General features: G+C 45.4%; 7 non-coding genes across 7 annotated transcripts; all 7 read left to right on the top strand.

Annotated features, from left to right (window-relative positions):
* Nucleotides 1-401: 401 nt before the first annotated feature.
* Nucleotides 402-485, top strand: TRNAL-UAA (transfer RNA leucine (anticodon UAA)). Its single transcript has one exon. It is a non-coding gene; the product is annotated as a tRNA-Leu (tRNA).
* A 3,669-nt stretch (nucleotides 486-4,154) lies between these two features.
* On the top strand, nucleotides 4,155-4,238 carry TRNAL-UAA (transfer RNA leucine (anticodon UAA)). The gene has a single exon. It is a non-coding gene; the product is annotated as a tRNA-Leu (tRNA).
* A 2,418-nt stretch (nucleotides 4,239-6,656) lies between these two features.
* TRNAL-UAA (transfer RNA leucine (anticodon UAA)) lies at nucleotides 6,657-6,740 on the top strand. The gene has a single exon. It is a non-coding gene; the product is annotated as a tRNA-Leu (tRNA).
* A 4,227-nt stretch (nucleotides 6,741-10,967) lies between these two features.
* TRNAL-UAA (transfer RNA leucine (anticodon UAA)) lies at nucleotides 10,968-11,051 on the top strand. The gene has a single exon. It is a non-coding gene; the product is annotated as a tRNA-Leu (tRNA).
* Nucleotides 11,052-16,228: 5,177 nt separating this feature from the next.
* On the top strand, nucleotides 16,229-16,312 carry TRNAL-UAA (transfer RNA leucine (anticodon UAA)). The gene has a single exon. It is a non-coding gene; the product is annotated as a tRNA-Leu (tRNA).
* Nucleotides 16,313-18,714: 2,402 nt separating this feature from the next.
* Nucleotides 18,715-18,798, top strand: TRNAL-UAA (transfer RNA leucine (anticodon UAA)). Its single transcript has one exon. It is a non-coding gene; the product is annotated as a tRNA-Leu (tRNA).
* Nucleotides 18,799-23,396: 4,598 nt separating this feature from the next.
* Nucleotides 23,397-23,480, top strand: TRNAL-UAA (transfer RNA leucine (anticodon UAA)). The gene has a single exon. It is a non-coding gene; the product is annotated as a tRNA-Leu (tRNA).
* The last annotated feature ends 268 nt before the right edge of the window (nucleotides 23,481-23,748 follow it).

The raw sequence follows: 23,748 nt of genomic DNA, 5'->3' as shown, positions 1-23,748 counted from the left end.
GGTAGAGGAGGAATCCCTCGCTGAGTACGAGGGAAAAACAAACCCTGGAGGGTAAGCTGTTTAATAAAGAAGAAGAGAAAGAAAGGTGGTTGGCTAAATGTTGGCTCTAATATTTAAATAGGCCACGACAGTTGAAATAATGTAAAAATGGGGCCTAAAAAGCAAACATAGCAGATCTACGTAATATCCATCAATGATGCCAACCAAACATTATCAAAGAAAACAGCAGCTCAATGTAAGTAGGAAATTCAATTTCGTCATTATATCATTGGGCCATACTGATCCTATCTATGGGGCCGATGACTTTAGATGTAAGGTCCCTTTAAACACAAGAATCTATCCTATCTATACTTTTTAAATTAGATGCTCTACAATGCTTCGGTCCCACTGCGACAGGCATCGTCAGGTTGGCCGAGCGGTCAAAGGCGCCAGACTTAAGTTCTGGTTCCCAATTGGGAGCGTGGGTTCGAAACCCACACCTGGCAAAAGTTTTATCGCGCCTGGTGCATAATCGCAAAGTTGTCAAGTCCATATGGTGTGATACCGTGGTTAGTCGGTTCGAATCCCGTTGGTTGAAAGAAATGTTCGCCATCAGAAGGTTGGCCAAAATACTGCGGTCAATTCCAAACCTCTCCGCAATGGGCATATGATCTGTTGATGGTATTTCGCTGTAGTTTCACCTCGACTTCGTCATTAGGGAAAATCATAACTACTTGCCTAGAAGTAGAAGCTGTTCACCCGGCGTGTTGGCTGAGCGGTAAGGGGCGCGCGGCTGTGAGCTTGAATCCGGGAGACGGTGGCACCGAGCCTACTGTTGGCAGCCCTGAAGATGGTTTTCCGTGGTTTCCCATTTTTACGCCAGGAAAATTATGGGGCTATGCGTTAATTAAGGCTACGGCCACTTCCTTCCCACTCCTAGCCCCGCACAGTCGCATCGTCGCCATAAGACCTATTTGTGTCGGTGCAACTTAAAGCAAGTTGTAAAAAAAATTAACATCTTGAAGTTTAAACTTCAGCAAAGTATTTAGGGTTATGCTGGGGAACGAACAGCACAATATACATCATAGTTAAAGGTATGTCCCACCTCTACCGTCTCAAGATCAGTATCCTGGAGCGTGAGAAATTGGATCCCGGGTACAACTGGAAAAGAGGACGAGTACCTTGCCCAGGCGGCCTCACGAGGGGCTTGTTGAGGGGAGGGAAGAATGGAAGATAGACAAGTAAGAAGGATTGAAGTGGCCGTGGCCTTATGTTAGGTATTATCCCGGCATTTATTTGAAGAAGAACTAGGAATCCACGAAACCACTTCGAGGATAATTGAGGTGGGAATCGAACCGCCACAACCGCCTCCCAATCTCTTGTCCGCCCGAGACTGAGTGTACCCAGTTCCAGCCCTCGTACCACTTTTGAAATTTCGTGGTAAGACAGGAAGAGAACCCGGCCCCCCGGGGTTGGCAGCTTATCACACTAACCACTACACCAAGGAATCGGACTAGTGAGTGCTTTGGGATTGAAATTTTAAAATCTTTTAATTTAAACCTCCGTGGAAGTATTTTTGAGATATTCTAAGAAATGAGCATCGTTTAATAAATCATGGTTGGAGAAACAAGGAGCTAAATATTGGCTGTAATATTTAAATGGACCATGACAATTAAAATAATGTAAAAAAAACTGAGCCAAAAAACTATAACACACCTACGCATTAATCCATCACTGATGCCAATCTGAGAGGTTACTTATAAAAATCGCCAAACATTACCAAAAAAACTGTGCCTCCCAGGCCTCAGTTACGTGTGTCAACGGGCCTATCTATACTTTTTAATTTAGATGCTCTCCGATGCCTCCGTGTCACTAAGACGTACGTCAGGTTGGCCGAGCGCTGTAAGGTGCCAGACTCAAGTTCTGGTTCACGATTGGGAGAGTGGGTTCGAATCTCACGCCTGACAAAAATTTCAGCCCGCCAGGTGTCATGACCTGTAAGGCGTCAAGTCTACATGGTCAAATACCGCGGTTAGCCGGTTCGAGTCCCATTGGTCGAAAAAATCCATCATCAAAATGTTTGCCGCGCTTCTGTGATATAGTGGTTAGTGTCCTTTGATGCCACCTCCCGGAAGCATGAATTCGATTCACGGCCCTGTCACGTAATTTGAAAAGTGGAACGCGGATCGCTCAGCCCCGGGAAGTTAACTGAGTAGAGTTGGGTTCTATTCCAACCTCAGCCATCCTGGAAGTGGTTTTTCGTGGTTTTCCCAATTCTCCTCCAGGCAAATGCCGGGATGGTACCTAACTTAAGGCCACAGCCACTTCCTTCCCTCTTCCTTGTCTATCCCTTCCGAACTTCCCATCCCCCCACAAGGCCGCTGTTCAGAATAGCAGGTGAGGCGGCCTGGGCGAGGTAGTGGTCTTCCTCCCCAGTTGTATCCCCCGACCCAAAGTCTCACACTCACAGTTAAGGCGGTAGAGGTGGGATCTCTCCCTGAGTCTGAGGGAAAAACCAATCCTGGAGGGTAAACAGATGCAAAAATGCAAAGTCATGCCCTTATCCCGAGGTGGTGCAGCTCTTTTCAGGCACAGGCTGTTGTACTATTTCAACCACCCACCCCATCTACAATTCTTAAATTTCTGGCAGTACCGGGAATCGAACCCGGGTCCCCAACTACAGGAGCTAATAACATTAACATGTACGGTAAACAGATTAATATAGAAAGAATGAAGAAGAAGAAAGAAGGAAAGAAGAGGTGGGATTTCTCGCCGAGCCCGAGGAAAAACCAACCTTGGAGGGTAAACAGATTAAGAAAGAAATTTAAACTTCCGCGAAGTATTTTTGGGTTATGATAGGGAACGAACACTGCATAATAAATCATGTTCTCCATAGCAGGTGAGGGCGACTGGCCGATACTGGTCCTCCTTCCCAGTTTTATCCCCGACCTAAGGTATTACGCTCCAGGACACTGCCGCTGTGGTGGTAGAGGTGGGATCCCTCGCTTAGTCGGAGGGAAAATACCAGCACAGGACGGGATAAAGACAGGAAGAAGGAAAGACGAATGTTGGTGTTTCGTCCATATTACACTCGATTTATTGCAACCTGCAGAGGCATCGCTTAATTCGTAGAATGCAGCAACTGGGAAGCCTCCTCTGTACCTCTCACATCGACCTCATTGTGAGGTACTAGTAAAAACAGCCGCTGAGTAATGAGATTGTACGAGATCAGCGTAACGAAAACACCGTGACTGTAAGCAAGGTTCAAGAATAATCGTTGAAAGCGTAGATTAAATTGAAAATCCTATGTTTCACTCAGGTACATCTTATGTAGCTTGCTCCAAAGCAGAAATCTAACACGTAATCAAATTAAAAGGCCGCCTCTGTGGTGTAGTGATGGCGTAATTAGCTGGCACCCCCGGAGGTCCGGGTTCGATTCCCGGCTCTGCCACGAAATTTGAAAAGCGGTAATAGGGCTGGAACGGGGTTCACTCAGCCTCAGGAGGTCAACTGAGTAGAGGTAGGTTCGATTCCCACCTCAGCCATCCTGGAAGTGGTTTTCCGTGGTTTCCCATTTCTCTTCCAGGCAAATGCCGGGGTGGTACCCAGATATTCTTACGCGACGGCGGCTTCTTTCCCTTTTCCTTACCTATGCGTTCCAATCTTCCATCACACACTCCCCTCAGCACAAGGCCCCTGTTTGGAATAGCAGGTGAGGACTTCTGGGAGGGTTACTGGTCTTCCTCGCCAGTTGTATTATCCGACCCAAATTCTCACGCTCCAGGACACTGTCCGTGAGGCGGTAGAGGTGGAATCCCTCGCTGCGTCCGAGGGAAAAACAAACCCTGGAGGGTAAGCTGATTAATAAAGGAGAAAAGAAAGATGGTTGACTAAATGTTGGATCTAATATTTAAATAGACTATGACAGATGAAATAATGTAAGAAATGGGACCTATAAAGCAAACAGAAGATCTACGCAATATCCATCAATAATGCCAACCAAACATTACCAAAGAAAACAGTAGCTCAACGTAAGTAGGAAATTGAAATACTGATCCTATCTATGGGGCCGCTGACCTTAGATGTAAGGTCCCTTTAAACAACAAGAATAGATCCTACCTATACTCTTTAAATTAGATGCTCTACAATGCTTCGGTCTCACTCGACCACATGTCGTCAGGTTGGCCGAGCGGTCTAAGGCGCCAGACTTAAGTTCTGGTTCCCAATTGGGAGCGTGGGTTCGAACCCCACACCTGACAAAAGTTTTATCGCGCCTGATGCATAATCGCTAAGTCGTCAAGTCCATATGGTGTGATACAATGGTTAGTCGGTTCGAATCTCGTTGGTTGAAAGAAACGTTCACCATCAGAATGTTGGTCAAAGTACTGCGGTCAATTTCAAACATCTCCACAGTTGGCGTATGATCTGCTGATGGTATTTCGCTCTGTAGAGACTTCGCTTCATTTGTAGATTGCGGCAACTGGAAAGTCTGCTCTGTATGTTTCACCTCGACTTCATCATTAGGGAAAATCATAACTACTTACTTTCTTCCTTTCTTAATCTGTTTACCCTCCAGGGTTGGTTTTTCCCTCGGACTCAGCGAGGAATCCAACCTCTACCGCCTCAAGGGCAGTGTCCTGGAGCGTGTGACATTGGGTCGGGGATACAAATGAGGAGGATGACCAGTACCTCGCCCAGACGGCCTCACCTGCTATGTTGAACAGGAGCCTTGTGGTGGGATGGGAAGGTTGGAAGGGATAGACAAGGTAGAGGAAAGGAAGCGGCCGTGGCCTTAAGTTAGGTACCATCCCGGCATTTGCCTGGAGGAGAAGTGGGAAACCACGATAAATCACTTCCAGGATGGCTGAGGTGGGAATCGAACCCACGTCTACTCATTTGACCTCCCGAGGCTGAATGGACCCCGTTCCAGCCCTCGTACCACTTTTCAAATTGCGTGGCAAAGCCTGGAATCGAACCCGGGCCTCCGGGGGTGGCAGCTAATCACACTGACCACTACATCATAGAGACGGACGAACTACTTGCCTAGAAGTTGCCACGGGCGTGTTGGCCGAGCGGTAAGGGGCGCGCAGCTGTGAGCTTGCATCCGGGAGAAAGTGGCACCGAGCCCCACTGTCGACAGCCCTGAAGATAGTTTTCCGTGGTTTCCCATTTTTACACCAGTAAAATGCTGGGGCTTTGCGTTAAGGCTACTTCCTTCCCACTCCTAGTCCCTCACTGTCGCATCGTCGGCATAAGACATATTTGTGTCGTGCAACGTAAAGCAAAATGTAAAAATAAAAATAAAAAAATTAACATCTTGAAGTTTAAACTTTAGCGACGTGTTTTTGGGTTATGCTGGGGAACGAACACCAATTTATAAATCATAGTTGAAAGTAAAATGAGCTAAATTTTGGCTCGGGTATTTAAATAGATCATGAAAGTTGAAATAATGTAAAAACGAAGCCTAAAAAGCTAACTGAGAGGTTCCTTACAAAAATCGCCAAAGATTACCAAAGAAAACGCTACCTCAGTGTAAGTAGGAATATACAAGTTCACCTTCTTTCTTTCTTTCTTTCTTTCTTTCTTTCTTTCTTTCTTAACCCGTTTACCCTCCAGGGTTGGCTTTTCCATAGGCCTCAGCGAGAGATCCAACCCCCTTCGCCTCAAGGGCAGTGTACTGGAGCGTGAGATATGTGGTCGGGGATACAACTGGGAAAGAAGGCCAGTATCTCGCCCAGGTGGACTCACCTGCTGTGCTAAACAGAGGTTTTGTTCGGGGATGGGAAAATTGGAAGAGAAGGAAGACAAGGAAGAGCGAAAGAAGCGGCGGTGACTTTAAATTATCTAAGTACCATCCGGGCATTTACCTGGAGGGGAATTGAGAAATCGTGGAAAAACCAATTCGAGGATGGCTGAGGTGGGAATCGAACCCTCCTCTACTCAGTTGACTTCCCTAGACTGACTGGAACCCGTTTCTGTCCTCGTGCCACATTTCAAATTTCGTGGCAGAACCGGGAATCGAACCCGGGCCTCCGAGGGTGGCAGCTAATCTCACGAACCACTATTCGACAGAAATGGACGTTATGTAATACAATCTGCATTGAAATATTTTGGACCATGAAACTTCTACACTACCTACTCTTAAAACTTCGAATCGAAATTTTAAAATCTTGAGGCTTAAACTCTCTTGGCCACTGCCGCTCCTTTCCCTTTTCCTTTCGATTTTCCCATCCCCCAATCCCACCACCACGAGACCCCTGTTCAGAATAGCAGGTGAAGCCGCCTGGGCGAGGTACTGGCCCTCCTCTCCAGTTTATTCCCCCTACCCAATGTCTCACGTTCCAGGACACTGCCCTTGAGGCGGTAGAGGTGGAAACCTCGCTGAATCCGAGGGAAAAACAAACCCTGGAGGGTAAACAGATTAATAAAGAAGAAAAGAAAGAAAGGCGGTTGGCTAAATGTTGGCTGTAATATTTAAATAGACCGTGGCAGTTGAAATAATGTAAAAATGGAGCCTAAAAAGCAAACATAGTAGATCTACATAGTATCCATAAATGATGCCAACAAAACATTACCAAAGAAAACAGCAGCTCAATGTAAGTAGGAAATTCAGTTACGCTCCTATCTACTTTAATTTAGATGCTCTCCGATGCCCCCGTCCCACTGAAACGTACATCGTCAGGTTGGCCGAGCGGTCTAAGGCGCCAGACTTAAGTTCTGGTTCCCAATTGGGAGCGTGGGTTCGAACCCCACACCTGACACAGATTTTAGCTAGCCTGGTGCCATAATCGCTAAAGCGTGAAGTTTGTATGGTCTGATACCGTGGTTAGTCGGTTCGAATCCCGTTGGTTGAAAGAAATTTTTGCCATCAGTAGGTTGGCCAGCAGAAGTCTTGGTTTGCATATGTCCAAATCCTACGTTGAGTTCCAAACCTCTCCGCAGTGGGCATATGATCTGTTGATGGTATTTTGCTATGTTTATTCCAACTTGTAGAGACTTCGTGTCATTTGTAGATTGCAGCAATTGGAAAGTCGGCTCTGAATCTTCCATCTCGACCTCATCATTAGAGAAAATCATAAATACCTACTTAGTAGGAGAACATGTTGCTGCGTTAATAGATTGTACTGCTTCACCGTAACAATGGTTTTGCGGTGACTGTAACAACCGCTGAAAGTAGAAGGGATTAACTTGGAAACTCTGTGTTTCTCTCAGGTCAATGTTATGTAGTTTTCCCCAGGGCATCTATCACCTAATCAAATTAACCATATAGCTCCAGCTTGTCAATAACTTACCTTTCTTCCTTCTTTCTTCATCTGTTTAGCATCCAGGGTTGGTTTTCCTCTCGGACTCGCCGTCAAAGTGTACCTCAAGCTGATGTACATGTACTAGCTATTCTCCCACCCCACTGTTATGTCTCTAGCCGGATCTAATAGTCGTTTGTTTACAGTAACTCCTGAAGTCGCGGCGTGAGTGCACTGTTATGCCTCTAGCGGGATATTTGTTTACAGTCACTAGCGGGATCCGATAGTCATATTTTTATAGTAACTCCCGAAATTCGTCATAAGAGCTCACTGCTATGTCTCTAACGGGATGTTAACATGTCCCCCCTCCCCCCCCCCCTCCCGACCACACACATAGTTTAGCCAGGATCGAACCTGCAAAGTTGGTGACGGGAGGCCAGCGTCTCAACCATCTGAGCCACTCAGCCTGGCAGGGGAGGGGAGGTGGTGGTACACTATTTCTAATTACTAGATTGCGTGCGAAAAATCCTCGATTAAATGCCAATCCTCTCCGCAGTGCTCATATGGAGTGTGGGCATATAACGCTGTTGATGGTGATTTGTCCGTCGGATGGAGACGCAAAGCCTTGAGCAGAACTCTGGATGCTATTCGACAGGAGAAGGCTATGTGCCATTACCGGCTTTTACCCTCTCCCTTACTACTATCATGTCATTCATTTCATCTTATTATCTCCCCTGACGTGGTTGAAGTCAGGAATGTCATTCGGTTATAAAAATATATATTGACAGATTCATCTCACCACAAACCCGACACCGTAGAGAAACGGGCAAGGAATGGACACTCGTCATGCACCTTTAGCCAGCAGTCCGTATTTCAAATCTTCCAGGCTGTGACGTCACAGCTCTGTCAGGAGAAGGCCTGCGCGTTCGGTTGTGTAAAGATAAGCATGCATTTTTAAATCGCACGCGCTTATTACGTCACACCTCCGTCACTCCTCCAAGGGGACACGACAAACAGCCTGTGTGAGGTTAGGTTACCGTTCGTGGCCAAGGTTAGGTTAACACACGTGTTGACAATACCTACAAATCACCTCACTATAGTGCTATTAAAACAATTTGCGTGTTCTGACAGCTCTCAGCGTGGTAGTAGGAGGTGGCAGTTACTATGGCAACCAGTACACGCCACCCGTTTCAGCCAATCGCAGCTCGACATGCACTCTCCCTTTTCCTACCCCCGCTGTCATACAGCTTCGTGAGGCGGTCGGTCCGAGTTCCACGTTGCCAATATAGTATACCGCAGCACATGTGGCTGGGCTAACAATGTCTACTTTGAGTGATATCATTCTCTGTACAGTGTGTTTTTGAAATCAGCTAAATATTATAGTGCTATTGTGTTCGTGTTAATAAGTGTACCGTTATCGAGACTGGCGTTCTAGTGTAGTGTAAATTTTAGTATTGTGTAGTATAGTGTCATTTTAACACCATCTCATTTACTGAACTCAAAATGTTGCAACCCGTTCAGAGCGCCGCTAAAAGACAACGAGGGCGACCTAGAATTCATTCGCCTAGAAAAAAGGCAAGGGTAATGGGGAGGCATGGCTTCGCTATTCGTGGTCAAGCTCGCGATATGATATGTGCCTTACGGGAATATTTTGACGATGAAAGGGAAAATGGAGGCCCACTGATAGACGTTAACAAAGTTGTAGAAAGAACAGCAGCAGCTTAAAAAATTTCTGAAGCTACAGTAATTAGAATAGGGAAAGAAAAAGGCAAGAAAGAAAAGGAGCCTTGGGAAGAAGGTGAAGGGGAAAGAGAGGGAGTGGATGTATCTGGGTGGGTTATCAACACCGGGCAAAACCCGACACTATGACAAACGTGTGACCAGTATGGATGGTTTCCAGGAAGGAGCAATTCGACGGCATATATATGCCTATTACAAGAGAAAGGAACACCCAACACTACGGAAACTTCATACGAGTTTTAGAGAAGATAAATTGTTTTTTGGTAGTGCGCCTTCCCTTCGAATCTCCCTTCCTAAGTTTGGATTTCATTTTGAAAAATACTCAAACCGAACTGTGTTGATGGAGAGACATGATACCGTAGCTTGGCGCTGTCGCTACTTGAGGCTGTTAGAAGGCACAATGAAAGCCCCGTTAGGAAAGGGAGGTAGAATCATTGTCCTGCATGCTGGCACTGCACGAAGCTTCGTTCCAAATTGTTTCCTCATGTTCCGGTCGCGAAAAACAGGGGACTACCACGAAGAAATGAATACTGCTTCCTTCACGGCATGGTTTGAAAATTCCCTCCTTAAAAACATTCCTCCCAAGTCCACCATTGTTATGGATAATGCTCCATACCATTCTGTAATAGCGGACAGAGCCCCAACAATGCAGTCGAGAAAAGCTGACATGCTGGCTTGGGTAGAAAGAAATGCCTTGCCTCGGAACACAGGTATTACCATTGAACCTTGTACTACAAAGTCAGAGCTGATGGAGCTCGTGACAGCTTACAAACCGAAACCCGTTTATGTCATCGATGAGATAGCAGAAATGAATGGCCACCAGGTGATCGGGCTGCCTCCTTACCATGCCCATTTGAACCCCATAGAAAACATTTGGTCACAAATAAAGGGTTACGAAGCTGAGAACAACAAGACGTTCACCATCACTGAAATAGAGAAACTGACCAGAGAGGGTGTTGAGAATGTTACTGCAGAAAAACGGGCCTCTGTGGTGAAACATACATGGGGACTGACGCAGAAGCAGTAGAAAAAGGAAGGAATTTTGGAACACTGTGTGAAAGAAATGATCATCTCCCTCGGTTCCAGCTCCAGCTCCGCAGGTGAAGAAAGCGATTCCTCCCTGGGAGTTGCTCGACTCACACCGTGAAGGTGAGTAATTTTCTTCTGTGATGAACTTCTCCAAAGTGCATTTTAAAGCTGAGTAACCAGTACGGGAGTCTGCTTTTTGATAATCAGTATCATATGCATAAAATGATGCAATTTCGGATTTTTCTTGAAAATTGGTAATGCAAATTTAATTTTAGCATGAAGTCGACAAAATTGTCTTGAAAAGCTAATGTTTGAATTGAAGTATAAGAGGTGTTTCCAGCACCCTTCGAAATTTTGATGATTTTTTTTTTTTTTTTTTTTTTTTGTCTCCGAAAATAACAATTATAAATTATTCTTCTTCTGTGCTTTCTTCTCATTAAGGTGGATGGACTTCGATTTTTCGAATTTTAGACAAGGCATGTGAGATTTTAGAAATTAGGAATCATTATCTATGGCTAGAATATATACTTTTTTGTTTTGCTTCGGATTTAAATAAAAAGAGGTCCCATGACTAATGATTGCAAGTTTAAAGGAATCCCTCGCTGAGTACGAGGGAAAAACAAACCCTGGAGGGTAACAGTTTAATAAAGAAGAAGAGAAAGAAAGGTGGTTGGCTAAATGTTGGCTCTAATATTTAAATAGACCATGACAGTTGAAATAATGTAAAAATGGAGCCTAAAAAGCAAACATAGCAGATCTACTTAATATCCGTCAATGATGCCAACCAAACATTGTCAAAGAAAACAGCAGCTCAATGTAAGTAGGAAATTCAATTTCGTCATTATATCGTTGGGCCATACTGATCCTATCCATGGAGCCGATGACCTTAGATGAAAGGTCCTTTTATAAGCAACAAGAATCGGTCTTATCTTTAAATTAGATGCTGTACAATGCTTCGGTCCCACTCGGGCATATATCGTCAAGTTGGCCGAGCGGTCTAAGGCGCCAGACTTAAGTTCTGGTTCCCAATTGGGAGCGTGGGTTCGAAACCCACACCTGACAAAAGTTTTATCGCACCTGGAGCATATTCGCTAAGTCGTCAAGTCCATATGGTGCGATACCGTGGTTAGTCGGTTCGAATCCCGCTGGTTGAAAGAATCGTTCACCATCAGAAGGTTGGCCAAAATACTGCGGTCAATTCCAAACCTCTCCGCAGTGGGCATATGATCTGTTGATGGTAATTCGCTGTAGTTTCACCTCGACTTCGTCATTAGGGAAAATCATAACTACCTGCCTAGAAGTAGAAGCTGTTCACCCGGCATGTTGGCAGAGCGGTAAGGGGCGCGCAGCTGTGAGCTTGAATCCAGGAGACAGTGGCACCGAGCCTCACTGTTGCCAGTCCTGAAGATGGTTTTCCGTGGTTTCCCATTTTTACGCCAGGAAAATTATGGGGCTATGCGTTAATTAAGGCTACGGCCACTTCCTTCCCACTCCTAGCCCCGCACTGTCGCATCGTCGCCATAAGACCTATTTGTGTCGGTGCAACGTAAAGCAACTTGTAAAAAAATTAACATCTTGAAGTTTAAACTTCAGCAAAGTATTTAGGGTTATACTGGGGAACGAGCAGCACAATATAAATCATAGTTAAATGTATGTCCCACCTCTACCGTCTCAAGATCAGTATCCTGGAGCGTGAGAAATTGGATCCCGGGTACAACTGGAAAAGAGGACCAGTACCTTGCCCAGGCGGCCTCACGAGGGGCTTGTTGAGGGGAGGGAAGAATGGAAGATAGACAAGTAAGAGGGATTGAAGCGGCCGTGGCCTTAAGTTAGGTAATATCCCGGCATTTGTTTGAAGAAGAACTAGGAATCCACGAAACCACTTCGAGGATAATTGAGGTGGGAATCGAACCCCCCCCCCCCCCCCGCCTCCCAATCTCTTGTCCGCCCGAGGCTGAGTGGACCCAGTTCCAGCCCTCGTACCACTTTTGAAATTTCGCGGTAAGACAGGAAGCGAACCCGGGCCCCCGGGGTTGGCAGCTTTTCACTCTAACCACTACACCAAGGAGTCGGACTAGTGAGTGCTTTGGGATTGAAATTTTAAAATCTTTTAATTTAAACCTCCGTGGAAGTATTTTTGAGTTATGCTAAGAAATGAGCACCGTTTAATAAATCATGGTTGGAGAAACAAGGAGCTAAATATTGGCTGTCATATTTAAATAGATCATGACAATTAAAATAATGTAAAAAAAACTGAGCCAAAAAACTATAACACACCTACGTATTATCCATCACTGAGGCCAACATGAGAGGTTACTTATAAAAATCGCCAAACATTACCAAAAAAACAGTGCCTCCCAGACCTCAGTTACGTGAGTCATCCGGCCTATCTATACTTTTTAATTTAGATGCTCTCCGATGCGTCCGTGTCACTAAGACGTAGTCTACAAAGTCAGGTTGGCCGAGCGCTGTAAGGCGCCTGACTCAAGTTCTGGTTCACGACTGGGAGCGTGGGTTCGAATCTCACACCTGACAAAAATTTCATCCGCCCTGTATTATGATCTCTAAGGCGTCAAGTCTACATGGTCAAATACCGCGGTTAGCCGGTTCGAGTCCTATTGGTCGAAAAATTCACCATCAAAATGTTTGCCCCGCTTCTGTGATGTAGTGGTTAGTGTCCTTAGATGCCACCTCCCGGAAGCATGGGTTCGATTCCCGGCTCTGTCACGTAATTTGAAAAGTGAAACGCGGTTCACTCAGTCCCGGGAAGTAAACTGAATAGAGGTGGGTTCGATTCCAACCTCAGCCATCCTTGAAGTGGTTTCCCGTGGTTTTCCCAATTCTCCTCCAGGCAAATGCCGAGATGGTACCTAACTTAAGGCCACAGCCGCTTCCTTCCCTCTTCCTTGTCAATCCCTTCCAGCCATCCCGTCCCGCCCCCACAAGGCCCCTGTTCAGAATAGCAGGTGAGGCGGCCTGAGCGAGGTAGCGGCCCTCCTCCCCAGTTGTATCCCCCAACCCAATGTCTCACACTCACAGATAAGGCGGTAGAGGTGGGATCTCTCCCTGAGTCTGAGGGAAAAACAAACCCTGGATTGTTAACAGATGCAAAAATGCAAAGTCATGCCCTTATCCCGAGGTGGTGCAGCTCTTTTCAGGCACAGGCTGTATGTACTATTTCAACTACCCAGCCCTTCTGCAATTCTTAAATTTCTGGCAGTACCGGGTGTTACCGCTTTTTTGTGGTAGTTAGAGGTGAAAGAAGGTGCGGGTGTGAACGGGTCTCAAACTACGAAATTAAAGTTAATGTAAACTTTAACAAGGTTATATTCTCTTTCCAAAATTCAGAAATAATACGAAAGACTGGTACAGAGTAGCAAGGCAATAAAAGTACAATTACAATATTTACAGGATTTGGGCTTCGAGCCCCAACCTCACAATTCTTGAGCAATTAGCCCAGTTTTACCCCAAACACAAGTTTCAACAGAGGGGCAGAAAACCCCATTCATGCCCAGGAGCACTTGCTCCAAATTACACAGTAAGGCCTCCTTGAGGGCGCAGAAAACAAAATTTTCAAGAAAGAGCAACTTGCTCTCAAAATTTAGGCCTGTCAAAGGCCACACCTAATTCCACCTTCAAGCTGTCCTCTAAGGACATATACACAGGGGTAAAATACCCAACCTACTGAGGTCTATTAAATGAGAAAAAGGTTAATTACATGACCTCTAAAATAACAATTTGAGAGGAGGCGATCTGCACTCCTAATGCATTTGTTTTAAAACCTAATCTGGCTCTAGGCCACTAATGCAAGGGCTAATCCCATACTACAGAGGTGAATTTAGAAAAGAACTATTTACTTTACATTAAGGAAGAATCGGTTGTGAGAAATAAGTTCACCTCAAAACAATATGAGTGGGAGCTCGAGAGGGTTAAGCACTCTCTATCCCAATATGTAGCTTTAAAAGATAATAGATGCTAAGAGTAGTTACATTTTAAGAAAAGGTTACATGGTGGAAACGCTTCGGACCCGCCCCGAGAGTTAAACTGCTGAGCTAGCAAGAAAAGAAGTTATTAAATGGCCATTACCTGGTTGTTGAACTGCTTCCCGAAGAAAGAGGCGCTTCCCGCCCCCTGCTATGCACTTTACACACTGAAAGATGGGACTGAAGTGGCACCGAGACCCGAAAATCAGCAGTTTATATACTGTCGCGGAAAGTTCGAGGCGTTTTTGGAATGAGAACACCCTCCCACCAGGATTTTATTGGTTCACCAAGAAACCCCCCACACAATACGAAGAAGAAATATATTATTGGTGGAAAATTAATTCGAGAAATTCGGGATTGGCTAAATTCAAAACAAGGGGAAAGAAAGGGTTAATATTGCCAACTTAAACAATGACTGAAAGAAATTTAGCAAAGAACAAACTTTTGAAATTAAATTTTCTCCAAAAAAAAACAGTTCTTTCACTTCGCACTAGGGTGCACCGTTGTAGTTCTTCAGTAGTGTCCTCTAGAAGACAATGTTCACACTTCTTACTACAAGCAAAACAAAAATACATCGAAAACAACACAGTTCAGAAACTTCAAAATTTCCAAGTAGTGGCGTCTTCAGGGTAACTTAAAAATTAACACATAAGACAAAGTTCAGACTTCTTCCAGTAGAGGGGTTTCAACTGGCGAAAAGTTTAAATAAGCGGCGTGGAGGTGTACCGCCCGGTACACCGGGAATCGAACATTAACCTTTACGGTAAACAGATTAATAGAGAAAGAATGAAAGAGAGAAAAAGTAAGAAAGAAGGAAAGAAGAGGTGGTATCCCTCGCCAAGTCCGAGGAAAAACCAAACTTGGAGGGTAAACAGATTAAGAAAGAAATTTAAACTTCCGCGAAGTATTTTTGGGTTATGATAGGGAACGAACACTGCATAATAAATCATGTTCTCCATAGCAGGTGAGGGCGCCTGGGCGATACTGGTCCTCCTTCCCAGTTTTATCCCCGACCTAAGGTTTTACGCTCCAGGACACTTCCCCTGTGGTGGTGGAGGTGAGATCCCTCGCTTAGTCGGAGGGAAAATACCAGCACAAGACGCTAAATCGATTAAGACAGGAGGAAAGAAAGAAAGAATGAATGTTGATGTTTCGCCCATATTACACTCGACTTATTGCAACCTGCAGAGGCATCGTTTAATTTGTAGACTGCAGCAACTGGAAAGCCTCCTCTGTACCTCTCACATCGACCTCATTGTGAGGGAAAACCATAACTACCTGCCTGCTAGTAAAAACTGCCGCTGTTTAATGAGATTGTACGAGATCAGCGTAACGAAAACACCGTGACTGTAAGCAAGGTTCAAGAACAATCGTTGAAAGCGTAGATTAATTTGAAAATCCTATGTTTCACTCAGGTCCATCTTATGTAGGTTGCTTCAAAGCAGTAATCTGACACGTAATCAAATTAAAAGGCCGCCTCTGTGGTGTAGTGGTTGGCGTAATTAGCTGGCACCCCCGGAGGTTCGGGTTCGATTCCCGGCCCTGCCACGAAATTTGAAAAGCGGTAAGAGGGCTAGAACGGGGTTCAATCAGCCTCAGGAGGTCAACTGAGTAGAGGTGGGTTCGATCCTGGAAGTGGTTTACCGTGGTTTCCCATTTCTCCTCCAGGCAAATGGCGGGATGGTACCTAGATATTTTTACGCGACGGCGGCTTATTTCCCTTTTCCTTACCTAAGCGTTCCAATCTTCCATCACACACCCCCATCAGCACAAGGCCTCTGTTCGGAATAGCAGGTGAGGATTTCTCGGAGGGTTACTGGTCCTCCTCCCCAGTTTTATCACCCGACCCAATTTCTCACGCTCCAGGACACTGTCCGTGAGGCGGTAGAGGTGGAATCCCTCGCTGAGTCCGAGGGAAAAACAAACCCTGGAGGGTAAGCTGATTAATACAGGAGAAAAGAAAGATGGTTGACTAAATGTTGGATCTAATATTTAAATAGACTATGACAGATGAATAATGTAAGAAATGGGACCTATAAAGCAAACAGCAGATCTACGCAATATCCATCAATACTGACAACCAAACATTACTAAAGAAAACAGTAGCTCAACGTAAGTAGGAAATTGAAATACTGATCCTATCTATGGGGCGGATGACCTTAGATGTAAGGCCCCTTTAAACAACAAGAATAGATCCTACCTATACTCTTTAAATTAGATGCTCTACAATGCTTCGGTCTCACTCGGCCACATGTCGTCAGGTTGGCCGAGCGGTCTAAGGCGCCAGACTTAAGTTCTGGTTCCCAATTGGGAGCGTGGGTTCGAACCCCACACCTGACAAAAGTTTTATCGCGCCTGATGCATAATCGCTAAGTCGTCAAGTCCATATGGTGTGATACCATGGTTAGTCGGTTCGAATCTCGTTGTTTGAAAGAAACGTTCACCATCAGAATGTTGGTCAAAGTACTGCGGTCAATTTCAAACATCTCCACAGTCGGCATATGACCTGCTGATGGTATTTCGCTCTGTAGAGACTTCGCTTCATTTGTAGATTGCGGCAACTGGAAAGTCTGCTCTGTATGTTTCACCTCGACTTCATCATTAGGGAAAATCATAACTACTTACTTTCTTCCTTTCTTAATCTGTTTACCCTCCAGGGTTGGTTTTTCCCTCGGAGTCAGCGAGGGATCCAACCTCTACCGCCTCAAGGGCAGTGTCCTGGAGCGTGTGACATTGGGTCGGGGATACAAATGGGGAGGATGACCAGTACCTCGCACAGGCGGCCTCACCTGCTATGTTGAACAGGAGCCTTGTGGTGGGATGGGAAGGTTGGAAGGGATAGACAAGGAAGAGGAAAGGAAGCGGCCGTGGCCTTAAGTTAGGTACCATCCCGGCATTTGCCTGGAGGAGAAGTGGGAAACCACGGAAAATCACTTCCAGGATGGCTGAGGTGGGAATCGAACCCACGTCTACTCATTTGACCTCCCGAGGCTGAGTGTACCCCGTTCCAGCCCTCGTACCACTTTTCAAATTTCGTGGCAAAGCCTGGAATCGAACCCGGGCCTCCGGGGGTGGCAGCTAATCACACTGACCACTACATCATAGAGACGGACGAACTACTTGCCTAGAAGTTGCCACGGGCGTGTTGGCCGAGCGGTAAGGGGCGCGCAGCTGTGAGCTTGCATCCGGGAGAAAGTGGCACCGAGCCCCACTGTCGACAGCCCTGAAGATGGTTTTCCGTGGTTTCCCATTTTTACACCAGGAAAATGCTGGGGCTTTGCGTTAAGGCTACTTCCTTCCCACTCCTAGTCCCTCACTGTCGCATCGTCGGCATAAGACATATTTGAGTCGTGCAATTTAAAGCAAATTGTAAAAATAAAAATTAACATTTGAAGTTTAAACTTTAGCGACGTGTTTTTGAGTTATGCTGGGGAACGAACACCAAATTATAAATCTTAGTTGAAAGTAAAATGAGCTAAATTTTGGCTCTAGTATTTAAATAGATCATGAAAGTTGAAATAATGTAAAAACGAAGCCTAAAAAGCAAACTGAGAGGTTCCTTACGAAAATCGCCAAAGATTACCAAAGAAAACGCTACCTCAGTGTAAGTAGGAATATACAAGTTCACCTTCTTTCTTTCTTTCTTTCTTTCTTTCTTTCTTAACCCGTTTACCCTCCAGGGTTGGCTTTTCCATAGGCCTCAGCGGGAGATCCAACCCCTTTCGCCTCAAGGGCAGTGTACTGGAGCGTGAGATATTTGGTCGGGGATACAACTGGGAAAGAAGGCCAGTATCTCGCCCAGGTGGACTCACCTGCTGTGCTAAACAGAGGTTTTGTTCGGGGATGGGAAAATTGGAAGGGAAGGAAGACAAGGAAGAGGGAAAGAAGCGGTGGTGGCTTTAAATTATCTAAGTACCATCCCGGCATTTGCCTGGAGGGGAATTGGGAAATTGTGAAAAAACCAATTCGAGGATGGCTGAGGTGGGAACCGAACCCTCCTCTACTCACTTGACTTCCCTAGACTGACTGGAACCCGCTTCTGTCCTCGTACCACATTTCAAATTTCGTGGCAGAACCGGGAATCGAACCCGGGCCTCCGAGGGTGGCAGCTAATCTCACGAACCACTATTCGACACAATTGGACGTTATGTAATACAATTTGCATTGAAATATTTTGGACCATGAGACTTCTACACTACCTACTCTCAGTACTTCGAAGTCGAAATTTTAAAATCTTGAGGCTTAAACTCTCTTGGCCACTGCCGCTCCTTTCCCTTTTCCTTTCGATTTTCCCATCCCCCAACCCCACCACCACGAGACCCCTGTTCAGAATAGCAGGTGAAGCCGCCTGGGCGAGGTACTGGCCCTCCTCTCCAGTTTATTCCCCCTACCCAATGTCTCACGTTCCAGGACACTGCCCTTGAGGCGGTAGAGGTGGAAACCTCGCTGAGTCCGAGGGAAAAACAAACCCTGGAGGGTAAAGAGATTAATAAAGAAGAAAAGAAAGAAAGGTGGTTGGCTAAATGTTGGATGTAATATTTAAATAGACCATGGCAGTTGAAATAATGTAAAAATGGCGCCTAAAAAGCATACATAGTAGATCTACGTAGTATCCATAAATGATGCCAACCAAACATTACCAAAGAAAACAGCAGCTCAATGTAAGTAGGAAATTCAGTTACGCTCCTATCTACTTTAATTTAGATGCTCTCCGATGCCTCCGTCCCACTGAAACGTACATCGTCAGGTTGGCCGAGCGGTCTAAGGCGCCAGACTTAAGTTCTGGTTCCCAATTGGGAGCGTGGGTTCGAACCCCACACCTGACACAGATTTTAGCTAGCATGGTGCTATAATCGCTAAAGCGCGAAGTCCGTATGGTCTGATACCGTGGTTAGTCGGTTCGAATCCCGTTGGTTGAAAGACATTTTTGCCATCAGTAGGTTGGCCAGGAGAAGTCTTGGTATGCAATTGTCCAAATCCTGCGGTGAGTTCCAAACATCTCCGCAGTGGGCATATGATCTGTTGATGGTATTTTGCGTCCGCCTCTGTGGTGTAGTGGTTAGCGTGATTAGCTGACACCCCCGGAGGCCCGGGTTCGATTCCCGGCTCTGCCACGGAATTTGAAAAGTGGTACGAGGGCTGGAACGGGGTCCACTCAGCCTCGGGAGGTCAACTGAGTAGAGGTGGGTTCGATTCCCACCTCAGCCATCCTGGAAGTGGTTTTCCGTGGTTTCCCACTTCTCCTCCAGGCGAATGCCGGGATGGTTCCTAACTTAAGGCCACGGCCGCTTCCTTCCCTCTTCCTTGCCTATCCCTTCCAATATTTCCATCCCTTCACAAGGCCCCTGTTCAGCATAGCAGGTGAGGCCGCCTGGGCGAGGTACTGGTCATACTCCCCAGTTGTATCCCCGACCAAGAGTCTGAAGCTCCAGGACACTGCCCTTGAGGCGGTAGAGGTGGGATCCCTCGCTACGTCCGAGGGAAAAACCGAACCTGGAGGGTAAACAGATGATGATGATGATGATGATGGTATTTTGCTATGTTTATTCCAACTTGTAGAGATTCGTTTCATTTGTAGATTGCAGCAATTGGAAAATAGGCTCTGAATATTTCATCTCGACCTCATCGATAGGGAAAATCATAAATACCTACTTAGTAGGAGAACATGTTGCTGCGTTAATAGATTGTACTGCTTCACCGTAACAATGGTTTTGCGGTGACTGTAACAACCGCTGAAAGTAGAAGGGATTAACTTGGAAACTCTGTGTTTCTCTCAGGTCAATGTTATGTAGTTTTCCCCAGGGCATCTATCACCTAATCAAATTAATCATATAGCTCCAGCTTGTCAATAACTTACCTTTCTTCCTTCTTTCTTCATCTGTTTAGCATCCAGGGTTGGTTTTCCTCTCGGACTCGCCGTCCAAGTGTACCTCAAGCTGATGTACATGTACTAGCTATTCCCCCACCCCATTGTTATGTCTCTAGCCTGATCTAACAGTCGTTTGTTTACAGTAACTCCCGAAGTCGCGGCGTGAGTGCACTGTTATGCCTCTAGCGGGATATTTGTTTACAGTCACTAGCGGGATCCGATAGTCATATCTTTACAGTAACTCCCAAAATTCGTCATAAGAGCGCACTGCTATGTATCTAACTGGATGTTAACATATCTCCTTCCCCCCCCCCCCCGACCACACACATAGCTTAGCAAGGATCGAACCTGCAAATTTGGCGACGGGAGGCCAGCGTCTCAACCATCTGAGCCACTCAGCCTGGCAGGGTAAGGGAGGTGGTGGTACACTATTTCTAATTACTAGATTGTGTGCGAAAAAATCCTCCCCGCTGTGCTCATATGGAGTGTGGCCATATAACGCTGTTGATGGTGATTTGTCCGTCGGATGGAGACGCAAAGCCTTGAGCAGACCTCTCGATGCTATTCGACAGGAGAAGGCTATGTGCCATTACCGGCTTTTACCCTCTCCCTTACTACTATCATATATCATGTCATTCATTTCATTTTATTATCTTTCCTGACGTGGTTGAAATCAGGAAGGTCATTCGGTTATAAAAATCTATCTTGACAGATTCATCTCACCACAAACCCGAAACCGTAGAGAAACGGGCAAGGAATGGACACTCGGCATGCACCTTTAGCCAGCAGTCCGTATTTCAAATCGTCCAGGCTGTGACGTCACACCTCCGTCACTCCTCCAAGGGGACACGACAAAGAGCCTGTATGAGGTTAGGTTACCGTTCGTGGCCAAGGTTAGGTTAACACACGTGTTGACAATACCTACAAATCACCTCACTATAGTGCTATTAAAATAATTTGCGTGTTCTGACAGCTCTCAGCGTGGTAGTAGGAGGTGGCTTTTACTATGGCAACCAGTCCACGCCACCCGTTTCAGCCAATCGCAGCTCAACATGCGCTCTCCCTTTTCCAACCCCCGCTGTCTTACAGCTTCGCGAGGCGGTCGGTCCGAGTTCCACGTTGCCAATATAGTATACCGCAGCACATGTGGCTGGGCTAACAATGTCTACTTTGAGTGATATCATTCTCTGTACAGTGTGTTTTTGAAATCAGCTAAATATTATAGTGCTATTGTGTTCGTGTTAATAAGTGTACCGTTATCGAGACTGGCGTTCTAGTGTAGTGTAAATTTTAGTCTTGTGTAGTATAGTGTCATTTTAACACCATCTCATTTACTGAACTCAAAATGTTGCAACCCGTTCAGAGCGCCGCTAAAAGACAACAAGGGCGACCTAGAATTCATTCGCCTAGAAAAAAGGCAAGGGTAATGGGGAGGCATGGCTTCGCTATTCGTGGTCAAGCTCGCGATATGATATGTGCCTTACGGGAATATTTTGAGGCTGAAAGGGAAAATGGAGGCCCACTGATAGACGTTAACAAAGTTGTAGAAAGAACAGCAGCAGCTTTAAAAATTTCTGAAGATACAGTAATTAGAATAGGGAAAGAAAAAGGCAAGAAAGAAAAGGAGCCTTGGGAAGAAGGTGAAGGGGAAAGAGAGGGAGTGGATGTATCTGGGTGGGTTATCAACACCGGGCAAAACCCGACACTATGACAAACGTGTGACCAGTATGGATGGTTTCCAGGAAGGAGCAATTCGACGGCATATATATGCCTATTACAAGAGAAAGGAACACCCAACACTACGGAAACTACATACGAGTTTTAGAGAAGATAAATTGTGTTTTGGTAGTGCGTCTTCCCTTCGAATCTCCCTTCATAAGTTTGGATTTCATTTTGAAAAATACTCAAACCGAACTGTGTTAATGGAGAGACATGATACCGTAGCTTGGCGCTGTCGCTACTTGAGGGCTGTTAGAAGGCACAATGAAAGCCCCGTTAGGAAAGGGAGGTAGGATCATTGTCCTGCATGCTGGCACTGCACGAAGCTTCGTTCCAAATTGTTTCCTCATGTTCCGGTCGCGAAAAACAGGGGACTACCACGAAGAAATGAATACTGCTTCCTTCACGGCATGGTTTGAAAATTCCCTCCTTAAAAACATTCCTCCCTAGTCCACCATTGTTATGGATAATGCTCCATACCATTCTGTAATAGCGGACAGAGCCCCAACAATGCAGACGAGAAAAGCTGATAGGCTGGCTTGGGTAGAAAGAAATGCCTTGCCTCGGAACACAGATATTACCATTGAACCTTGTACTACAAAGTCAGAGCTGATGGAGCTCGTGACAGCTTACAAACCGAAACCCGTTTATGTCATCGATGAGATAGAAAAAATGAATGGCCACCAGGTGATCGGGCTGCCTCCTTACCTTGCCCATTTGAACCCCATAGAAACTATTTGGTCACAAGTGAAGGGTTACGTTGCTGAGAACAGCAAGACGTTCACCATCACTGAAATAGAGAGACTGACCAGAGAGGGTATTGAGAATGTTACTGCAGAAAAATGGGCCTCTGTGGTGAAACACACATGGGGACTGACGCAGAAGCAGTGGAAAAAGGAAGGAGTTTTGGAACACTGTGTGAAAGAAATGATCATCTCCCTCGGTTCCAGCTCCAGCTCCGCAGGTGAAGAAAGCGATTCCTCCCTGGGAGTTGCTGGACTCACACCGTGAAGGTGAGTAATTTTCTTCTGTGATGAACTTCTCCAAAGTGCATTTTAAAGTTGAGTAACCAGTCCGGGAGTCTGCTTTCTGATAATCAGTATCGTATGCATAAAATGATGCAATTTCGAATTTTTCTTGAAAATTGGTAATGCAAATTTAATTTTAACATGAAGTCGACAAAATTGCCTTGAAAAGCTAATGTTTGAATTGAAGTATAAGAGGTGTTTCCAGAACCCTTCGAAATTTTGATAATTTTTTTCCTCCGAAAATAATAATTATAAATTATTCTTCTTCTGTGCTTTCTTCTCATTACGGTGGATGGATTTCGATTTTTCGAATTTTAGACAAGGCATGTGACATTTTAGAAATTAGGAATCATAATCTATGGTTAGAATATATACTTTTTTGTTTTGCTTCGGATTTCAATAAAAAGAGGTCACATGACTAATGATTGCTGAGTACGAGGGAAAAACAAACCCTGGAGGGTAAGCAGATTAATAAAGAAGAGGAGAAAGAAAGGTGGTTGGCTAAATGTTGGCTCTAATATTTAAATAGGCCACGACAGTTGAAATAATGTAAAAATGGAGCCTAAAAACAAACATAGCAGATCTACGTAATATCCATCAATGATGCCAACCAAACATTATAAAAAAAAACAGCAGCTCAATGTAAGTAGGAAATTCAATTTCGTCATTATATCATTGGGCCATACTGATCCTATCTATGGGGCCGATGACTTTAGATGTAAGGTCCCTTTAAACACAAGAATCTATCCTATCTATACTTTTTAAATTAGATGCTCTACGATGCTTCGGTCCCACTGGGACAGGCATCGTCAGGTTGGCCGAGCGGTCTAAGGCGCCAGACTTAAGTTCTGGTTCCCAATTGGGAGCGTGGGTTCGAACCCCACACCTGACAAAAGTTTTATCGCGCCTGGTGCATAATCGCAAAGTTGTTAAGTCCATATGGTGTGATACCGTGGTTAGTCGGTTCGAATCCCGTTGGTTGAAAGAAATGTTCGCCATCAGAAGGTTGGCCAAAATACTGCGGTCAATTTCAAACCTCTCCGCAATGGGCATATGATCTGTTGATGGTATTTCGCTGTAGTTTCACCTCGACTTCATCATTAGGGAAAATCATAACTACTTGCCTAGAAGTAGAAGCTGTTCACCCGGCGTGTTGGCCG

This window comes from Anabrus simplex, chromosome 1 (assembly GCF_040414725.1).
Source record: "Anabrus simplex isolate iqAnaSimp1 chromosome 1, ASM4041472v1, whole genome shotgun sequence".
NCBI lineage: Eukaryota > Metazoa > Arthropoda > Insecta > Orthoptera > Tettigoniidae > Anabrus > Anabrus simplex.
The sequence above is the reverse complement of the archived record's forward strand: the minus strand, read 5'-3'. Positions and strand labels throughout refer to the sequence as shown.